Raw genomic sequence first — 9,451 nt, 5'->3', positions numbered from 1 at the left:
GTGGCAACACTTGGAAACATCAGTTGGGTCTGCAAAAAAGCTGACTCCAGCTTCTGCCTTTGTGTATCAGAGCTGCTTTTTCCCTGTTTAGACAGACAAAACAGTGGGCAAGAGTGTTCAGGAGGAGCTACTGAAGAGCAGGACACCTTCATCCCAGGTTGGGCTGCCCCAGGATGGGGTCACAGAGCTGTTCACCACAAGAGTTCAGAGGGCTCATGGCATGATCATCTTCTTTTTCACCCCTCCATGCCATCCTGCCACCTCAAGCCATTGTTTTTATGGAGCAGAAGCAAAATTGTGGAAGAGGTTTGTTGTGGGGTTTTTCTCATGCCCAAAGAAACTGCCACAGCCCTTTTGAAGCACTGGCATTCAGACCAGGTGGTAAAACCCCTTGCCAAGGAGGAAGGTACAGGTGACTCTCTGTGTTTAATACAGGACTATTGAAGGAGTTTCCACCAGGATGAATGAGCCTGACTGAGTAGAAGAGGAGCGCCAGTCCTTTGAGAGCCAGCACCATGAGGTCCTCTCACCTCTCTGCTTCTTCTTCCCAGACTTCTCAGGCAAAACTCCTCCTCACCACTAGAAGCCAGTGAGCTGCTCGATGTCACTTATGGATTAATAATGTACACAAGGAATGAAGAAAGAGCTATGAAATAGGTGTGAAATTATATTGATTTGAAATTGGCTATCACATATCATTTGAGGAATATGTGTAAATCGGTCCCTTTCTGATCAGGAGGTTTTCTGTTCCATCCAAAGCATAGTTATTTACTTTTCTTCCTTTTCAGCTTTTTTTTTCCTTTTAACTTCAGAAGATGGGCAACATGCAAGATGTTTTACTGTTCTGTTTTTCCCTTCAGCAACAAAGGGAGATTAGTTACTGTTTAATCAGCTGCTTTAGTACCGAGACTTGTTGATGAGGCCCATGACATTAAGTTGTGCAGATTTTACGACTCAGCAGAGTTCACAGTGCCAATGTCAAATTTCTGTCTGCCGAGGTAAGCCCTGTGAGGGAGCCATAGAGGTCAGGAGAGAGGGACGTCAGCAACCACCAGGAGGTGATACCAGCAGAATCAGTAACATCTGGTGGTCACCTGCACCACAATCCTCAGGTGGGATGGTGGCTTCTCTGCACTGCAGAGATGACAGTCACAATAAAACTAAGAAAAATTTCTCTTGCAGAAAATAGTGGAGATGGGCACCAGGCTCTTCTCAGAGAACAGGATTGTCCACACGTGCAACACACAGCTTTAAGGCAGGTAAAAGGCTGTTAGGCACAGAACAAAACTCTGTGTCTTTGCGTGAGGGCACTTCCAGAGCTGTCCCTCCCCAGGGAGGTGCCTGATACAGGACAGTGTGCCCCAGTGTCCCTGGCTGCTCCTGGATGAGGTGGTGGGACAGGGGCACCTGCCAGGCCCAGCCCTGCCACCCCAGGGAGCCCCCAGCTCTCATGGTTCCCTACTGCACTGCCATACCCTGAAGAACCCATGAGGGATGGGTCCCCATGAGGGATGGGGACAAGGCCAGGAGACACAGCCACTGCAGCTGCATGCAGTTAGTCTGGAGGAAAAGCTTTCCAAGGAGAGGTGGCAAGGTTCACATGGGAAGGTCTCTAAAGCAATTTACACCTATACCCATCAGCCACTCTTGCTTCAGTGCTGGGATAGGACAAGACATGGCAGCTCAACATCCCTGTGTTTTTGCAGCACCAACAGGCTGCAAAAGCACAGCAAGGGGAGACGTCCTCTGGGAGTGTATGCTCCTGCTGAGCCTGCTTCAAGGTGTCTTGTTGAACTTCACCCAAGTAGGGTACAGAGCAGGGTGGATAAAGCTTTATTTTGGCTACCCCTTTACATCTCTCCTTCAGTGAATCAGGAAGGACCAAGCAGTTTCATTGAGTCTTTCTAGCTCACGACCTGAGCACCTGGATCCAGCAGTGAAACTTCAGACCTCTGCCAAAGCCACTGTGGTGGCCCTGCCTTTGTCTCCCAAAGCAAACGTGATCTCACTGCAGGTACCCTTGAGGCCCATCCGTACCATCAGTCCTGTTTTTAAGAGACTGACAACACAGTTAGGCAGAAGCAATTCCATTTTGTAGTAACTTTCTGTGAATAATCAATATTTAGTGTCTGCAACTCTAATACTGAATTATTTATTTGAGAATTTAAGTATTTGAAAAAATATCGAAGCCAGCTGTATGCTGGGCTGCATCAAAATCAGCATGGCCAGCAAGTCAAGTGAAGTGATTCTGTCTCTATACTCCATCTTTGTGAGACCCCAGCTTGAGTACTGATTCCAGGTCTGGGGTCCCCAGCACAGGAAAGAAATGACCTGCTGGAGCAAGTCCAGAAGAGGCCAACAAAATTATCGGAGGGATGGAGCACCTCTCCTGCATGGAAAGGCTGAGAGAGTTGGAATTATTTAGCCTGAAGAGAAGACTTCAGGATGACCTAATTGCATCTTCCATTACCTGAAGGCAGCCTACAAGAAAGATGGAGAGAGACTATTTACAAGAGCATGTAGTGATAGAGCAAGGCATAATGGCTTTAAACTGAGAGTAGATTGAGATTAGATATTAGGCAGAAATTTTTCACTGTAATGGTGATGAGGCACTGGAACAGGTTGCCCAGAGAAGTTGTAGAAGCCTCATCCTTGTAAATGTTCAAAGCCAGGCTGAATGGATCCCTGAACCACCTGATCTAGTGAAAGGTGTCACTACTCGTAGCAGGGGTGTCGGAACAAGATACCTTTAAGGTCTTTTCCAATCCAAGCCATTCTATGATTCTATACTTATTCAAACTGCATTATTAAAAGGGGAAACTATTAGGTACTCTGAGTACTAGGATATCTTACTACAGTCCTGGCTAGAGGGAAACTTGTGCAAGTATACAACAAACGTAATAAGCAGGCAATAAATAACTTCCAGACCATCTCCTACTGCTCAGAGATGACTTGGCTGAAGTGGTATGTAGGGGATAGGTCCTTAACAGAGCTTTGAAGACATTAAATATGTGGACCATCCCTACTGATTGTCCATATCTAAAAAACATCAAAGAAAGATATTTTTTGCATAAAAACCAGACAATTTGGAGATCTGTGAGTCAGGAAAAGAGAACAGACACAATTGTCCTGTAGCTGGAGCTGAAGGACTAACAGGACTAACAGTGAAAAAACACAGGAAACTTATTTCTGGAAGGTCATATTTGAACGTGCACAAAGGTAGATTGTTTACTAGATCAAAAACATGACTTTGTCATTTTTGGAGAAAAGTGTAAACACTTTGGCCAAATCAAATAATTCAAACGTGAGATACCCTGAATTTTATGCAATGAAGTGGGTGGAAAGTGATAAACGTTTTTCCCAAGAAGTTCATATACTCTATGTCTTCAATCCTCCATATTATCTATGTATTAAATAGATATTATCTATTTATTAAAAACTTTTTAAAGTAAAAAGATCTTTGTCACTCTCAGTTCATCCACAAAGAGATTCCTGTGTCCCCATTGGAAGCAGTCTTGTTTGTCTCTTCACTTAAGACCTGTCATCTGATTTCAGTGTCAGGAAAGATTCTAGATTTATTTCCATCAGTTTGTGCATCTGTGTTCCTTCTTATTTTCTCACTCAGCTCCCTCCCCCACTAATTGTATACCTGATCTACGGATACACAAATGAACAGAAAAAACTTTCATGTCTTGAAGTTCAGAGTTCAGAACTGTATTTCCCCTGGTGGGAATGGAGGAGCTTTTCCTTAGGTTGCTCTCTTTTGCAGCTGTAGGGTGCTCTCTATATGCTAGACCATATCTCCGTCCTGTGTCTGTCTGAGGCACAAGCCCTGGATGTGCCAAGCCTGTAAGCCCTTCTCAAGCATGCTCTGACTCCAGTGGCCAAATGCTGATTTCAGCTGGCAAGCAGCAGGCAGTGGATTTAGCCAGTGTGGCAACCACAAGCCACAGCTGTCTCTCATCCATGGCTGGTGCCTTACTCTTCAGGGAGTCAAGCCAAGACCCAAGCTGAGGATGGCTGTTTCTAAGCTAAGAGGTTTGCCAAGGTTCTGTGTGAAAGTGTGACTCCATGCACAAATCTCAGAGAGGTGCTTCCGAGATGGTGTGTTGACTGTATTGTCCAAGCAACATTGTATTACTGGATGATTCACATGTTTTCTGCCATGGGGCCTTGATATTAGAGAATGACAGGAGGATATTGAACACATTGTGGGTTAATGAAGGAAATTTTATTGCCTGGGTCACTCAAGGATCAGGTGAAATTACCTAAGGGACTCTTACCGGCCTTAATAGCAGGAAGTTCACTACTGTACTGACATTAGTGTTACTGAGGCTGTAAATAGACAAGATGGTAAACCTGTTTTAAGAAGCCTATTACAAGATCAAAAACCCTGTGGCCATATGACACAAAGCACTAAAACAACTTCAGTCTGTCAGTTCAAATTTGTTCCAAATATTTTGAATTCTTAGTACAACTTCAATCTGTCTTGACAGATCAGTTTTTAGCTCATCCTGCCCACTCTAATTTTATGCCGAATACACATCATCTGTTTACCCATAGTTGGGATAAAGCCTGGCATATATCCATGTACTGTACTCTGGCTAATTCATCAGAAATATGCCCGTGCCTCATTCAGATTGGATTTGTACCACAGGCTGATCCAGGAGCACACAGATCCTATACAGTGGAAGCACAGCCTGCGTGAGGCCTGTTGACAGAAATGGTATGTGACAGAAAGAATCTAGGAGAAAAGTAAAAAGTAGAAAAGCTGGAGGAAAGCTGATGAGCAAAAAAAAGAAGAGACGTGACTTGAAAGGGAAATAAATAAATTAATAAACATAGCACGTGAAATAAAATATTTGAAAACCACGCAAACACTGCAGGTAGTCCCAGTATGGTTACACATAGTGCCAGGTGTAAAGCATTGAGAGTACAGATAAAAAGGTAACTCAGGATGAGGCAGAAGGTTAATGTAAGCTTCTCAACTTGATGAAGGAATAAGTGGGTGAATTTCTGTGGTCTCTTTTATAAAGACAAAGCCTAATAGAGTGAACCTTTCCACTTTAATGTTGGTTGATCATAAGTAATTGCCAGTCCCTGTGGTGGTGCAGTCTGGATTGCACACACAGACTCGACTGTAGTTTTGCCACAGCTCTGAAGACAAGGCTGTGCTGCTGGAGAATGTATTGAATTAATGTATTTCAGTTCTTCCTACTTAGATATTGGTAAGAAAGAAGCATTATTTAAAAAATGTAAAATCAATCTCATCTATGCCCTTTCTTTCTAAACTAAATTTCTTTCTATGTGAAAATATTCCCAAAGTAATACCAGATTGCTCTTTTTTAACTGACTAATTAGCAAGAGAAGGTGTGTATTACACTCACAAATCTCTCCTATTAAGACCTGATAACGTAACCACATATTATCACACTCTTCATTTACAGGACAACTGACAGATACTTTTTCAAACAGCATTCCTTTTTCTTTTCTCTCTCTTTGAGAAATAAAAACAATTACACAACAAAACAAATGCAGAATGCACGTTGGTCTATACAGGAGCTGGAGGCTCAATAAAAAGAGAAATTTAGCTAATATGACAAAAGCCCTAAAAACATTGCTAAAACTGATTGGAATTTTAAATCTCAGTAACTTAGCATATTGTAACTTAATTAAAACTTCATTGCTATTCAGAAAAATTCTAAAAATGTCAAGAAGGGCACTTCCTTTTCTTGCACGTGGAACAAAGACTCATCTTCCAAGGGCTTCACTGAATCCTTACTTTTGAGACCCTGAGGTTCAGCACGCATTTGTCTCAAGACAAATAATCTTCACAAAATAATTTCAGGGACTTTATGAATTTAAAAAAAAAATACAGTGAAGAACTGCAGAGTTTAGCATTCCCATAAACAGCAACAGGATTCTTCTCTAATTCAAAAAGAAGTAGCAACAACATTTTATTGATTCCTACGCTTCTTAAAAAGAGAAAAATTTCCTCATCAATCTGTCCCTAAGCCTCACAAATTTGACACTCACTATTAAGGACAGTCAAATAAAATTTCAGCAGTTTGTAAGTGCAGGATACCTATTGGATCTTCCTTTTTTTGCTTTTATGAACCCTAATGAAAGTGCTGTGAAATGAGCTTGTTGGCTTTTTAGTGAATAAAAACAAAGTTAATTGTGATGTAACACTAACCACAATTATGGTAATCAACTCTAAAATGAGAATGAATCCTTAATATTAGATTCAATTTTGTTAATGAGAAACTGAATTTAGGAACTGTTAATTTATTAACTAGCCAAGAGATGCAAAGCATGGAAAGTCTTGAACACCATTTAAAACTTTTTGGGAAAGGGTGAATACTGTAATATCAAGTAGCACACAAAAAATGTCTGTGGTCTGCAGTCACTACTAAATGTATTTGGGAAAGAATTCACAACAGCAAGGAAAGGTGGCAGATCAGGAGAAGCAAGAGGAAGGTGTATTTTGGAGCAAGAAATAAAAGCAACGTGCTAAAGGTATGAAGAGGTGTTTGGAGAGAGGAGGAAGAGTTCCAATTCAAGGGTTATAGGACATAGTTAATCTGGGTCCTCTGCCATGGTGGTCACATGAGACACTGCAGGTACTGCCTTGTGTAAACCAGTAATTTTTTGCAAAACTTCAAAGCCTTCAATTATTCTCGTTAACTCAGGTAAGAGGGGTATCTAAACTCAAGCAGTATATGCTTTCCAGGCAGTAGCAAAGGCCCTGAAAGCACAAGAATTTTTTCCCATTCTACTCTTGGCATTTCAGCACAGCAAGCACCTAGGAAGGGCTGCTGATGATTGTGCCTTGGGAAAACCCTGTGAGAAATGTGTTTATGCCAAACAAGTCTGTAAACAACTGCCCATGCAGAGCACACTTAGTCTGGGCTGTCCTACAGCTCGGGAAAGATGTGTCCTTGTTTAAATGCTGTTACTACAAAGCAAGCACTTGGGGGAATATCTGTGGGCTCACAGTGCTCACAGCTCACCTTCCACTTCCTGACAGCTCTGATTGCACTAAATCAAACAGATGATGCTCTATTTTTCAAATAATAAGCAACAAATACCGGTGGTACTTCCTGAAGAACTAGAGTTATACCAGAACTAGGATTTACGGTGCTCCTAAAATCACTGCTGGCCCTGCTGTATTTAATTTCTGGTATTTGTGAATATTATCTGAATAGATGTGAATTTTATCTGAATAGATGTGATCTTGACATTTGGCCAAATCTATTGTTTACTTTCCAGTTTTAACAGAAACCAGTCATTTTCATACACATAAATTTTCTTGCAGGGTATCTCTTTGCCAAAGATCCCACCTTGGACAAGGGGCATAGGTCAGAAAAAAACGGATGCCAAATTATTATACAGAGAGAGACATCTGCACATACACATTTTCTTTGTTTGTTTTTATGTTGGGGAGCAAACCCTGCCTGAAGCTATAGTATGCAGACATCTAGTGGTTGGATAATATAGTGCAATTAACACATCTTTACAGAACACCTGTAAAAGTTTTGTGCCACTGAATCGTCATCTGAAGGCTTGATACCTTGGGTCCTGTTGAAAACAGATTCTTTGGCTCTGCAAGAACTTTTTTCATTCATTACAGCCCTAGTCACAGGCATTTTGAGATACTCTGGCCTCATGTGTTTCTGGGATTCCATTTTAAATTATGCGGAACTGGGGTGGTCAAAATGTAAAATCAGGAAGATTCAAAATGCTGCAGCACATCCACTTAATCACAGCCTATAATTTCACACTGAGACTCATGCGCTTGGTAATCGTTAGCACCTTCCCTGCCAAGAGGACACAACTCTCAGAACCTTTTGTGTTTGGTTTTTTTTTTTGTCTCTTGAGTAAACATCTCCTTGTCTGTATGAACTACTACATGTTTCTAAGCCATGAATAAATCTTTGAGCTACCTTTGGTTTGCTTTTTTTTTTTTTTATTTTTGCTTGGCCACATGTATGATTACCCAGCTAAAGAGACCAAGCCACTGTCAACTTATGATCCAAGATAATGAAACTCACTTCATACAGACCTATAGAGTACCAACAAGAAAAACCCTGGTGTCTTCACAACATGAGGCTAAACACACATTTTCAGAACTGCTTTATACCTGCTATTTAAAATATTGCTGACATGGTGTATCATATTCAGCTGTATGTTTTCACTGACTTATCGCAGCTTTCATCTGTTTCATGCTCACCACTGTCAGATGTTTACATGGGAGGCACTTCAGAAAGCACTGTTTGTAGTGTATATTTATACTAAAGCCTAAGGGAGGAAAAGAGTTTATTTCTACGTAAGATCATGTTGTTTTGTCTCCATCTCAGACACAAACATCACCTTTAATAATAAGCACTGGAGCTGCTTATGCACTTGAAGCTCCAGCCTTCTCAAGTGCTTTACTTTATAAAAGAATGGAGTTTGTGTTTTAACTTTATTTCTTTACTGTCTCCCATCTCAGGAGATGCAGTGGGGGCAGGAAGGTAACCCAACACAGGCAATGTGGTGGACAGCCAGGGCTTTGGATAAGGTTTGCTGTCCAAGGACAAGCAGCCAATTCCCTGTCACTGGTGGGAAAGGTGCAGGAGAGAAGCAGTCTCGGGGAATAAGGCTGGCTGGATGTGGTTTCTGAACCCTGATTTGGGAGTTGGCTGTGGCTTAGTCAGCTGGTGTTACACAACCCAGAATGGATCACTTCCAAAACAAGCAAGTTGAGATCGAAATAGAAAAGGAATATTTCCAACCACATTCTTGCTAGTGAAAAGGATACTTAAGGAAGTTTCTTTGTGCTGTTTTTGTTTTTTTTTTATCTTTATACTTTATTTTTCTTTGTTATTCAAGGCTTTAAAAGCTCATTGTGTACTTTATAGGGCAAGTTTATTCCAAGTTTATCTAATATTTCCCTTCTTTTACCCCATCTTCAGTTGTTTCTCTGATATTTGGGGAGAGGAGGGCCTCTTTGGATCAAGATGAGGTCAGGCTCTGGGGAAGGCCAAGCAGAAGCAAAAAGCTGCCACTGTCTCTCTAAACAGCATGGGAAGAACACTGGTAGGAAGCATTTGAAGATACTGAATGGAAGAATCACAAAAAAATATCCAGCCCTGAAAAGCAAACCTTGCATTAGGAGTAATTATCCCAGCAAATCAGGGAGAAGAATTAAGAGGTGATCTGACTGCCAAGTCAATGCTGGGTTTTTAATTTGCAAAGAAGGATAAGTCAAGGTATAACAAGCTCTCCTGGACGAGGACTACATGCATTGCAGGTCCATATGAGGAGTCCTTCTCTGGCATGGCTGATTGCTGTGTCTTATACCTGGCATCCTACAAATAATTTGTGATCAGAGAGGAATCCTCACATGATAGAGGGGTGAAAGCATGTGCAAAGGGATTGAAACATAAGTTCTTTAATGCATCTGAAG

This window comes from Pyrgilauda ruficollis, unplaced genomic scaffold (genome assembly GCF_017590135.1).
Source record: "Pyrgilauda ruficollis isolate IOZ18807 unplaced genomic scaffold, ASM1759013v1 scaffold30, whole genome shotgun sequence".
In the NCBI taxonomy this organism is placed as follows: Eukaryota; Metazoa; Chordata; class Aves; order Passeriformes; family Passeridae; genus Pyrgilauda; species Pyrgilauda ruficollis.
Note: the sequence above shows the minus strand (reverse complement) of the source record.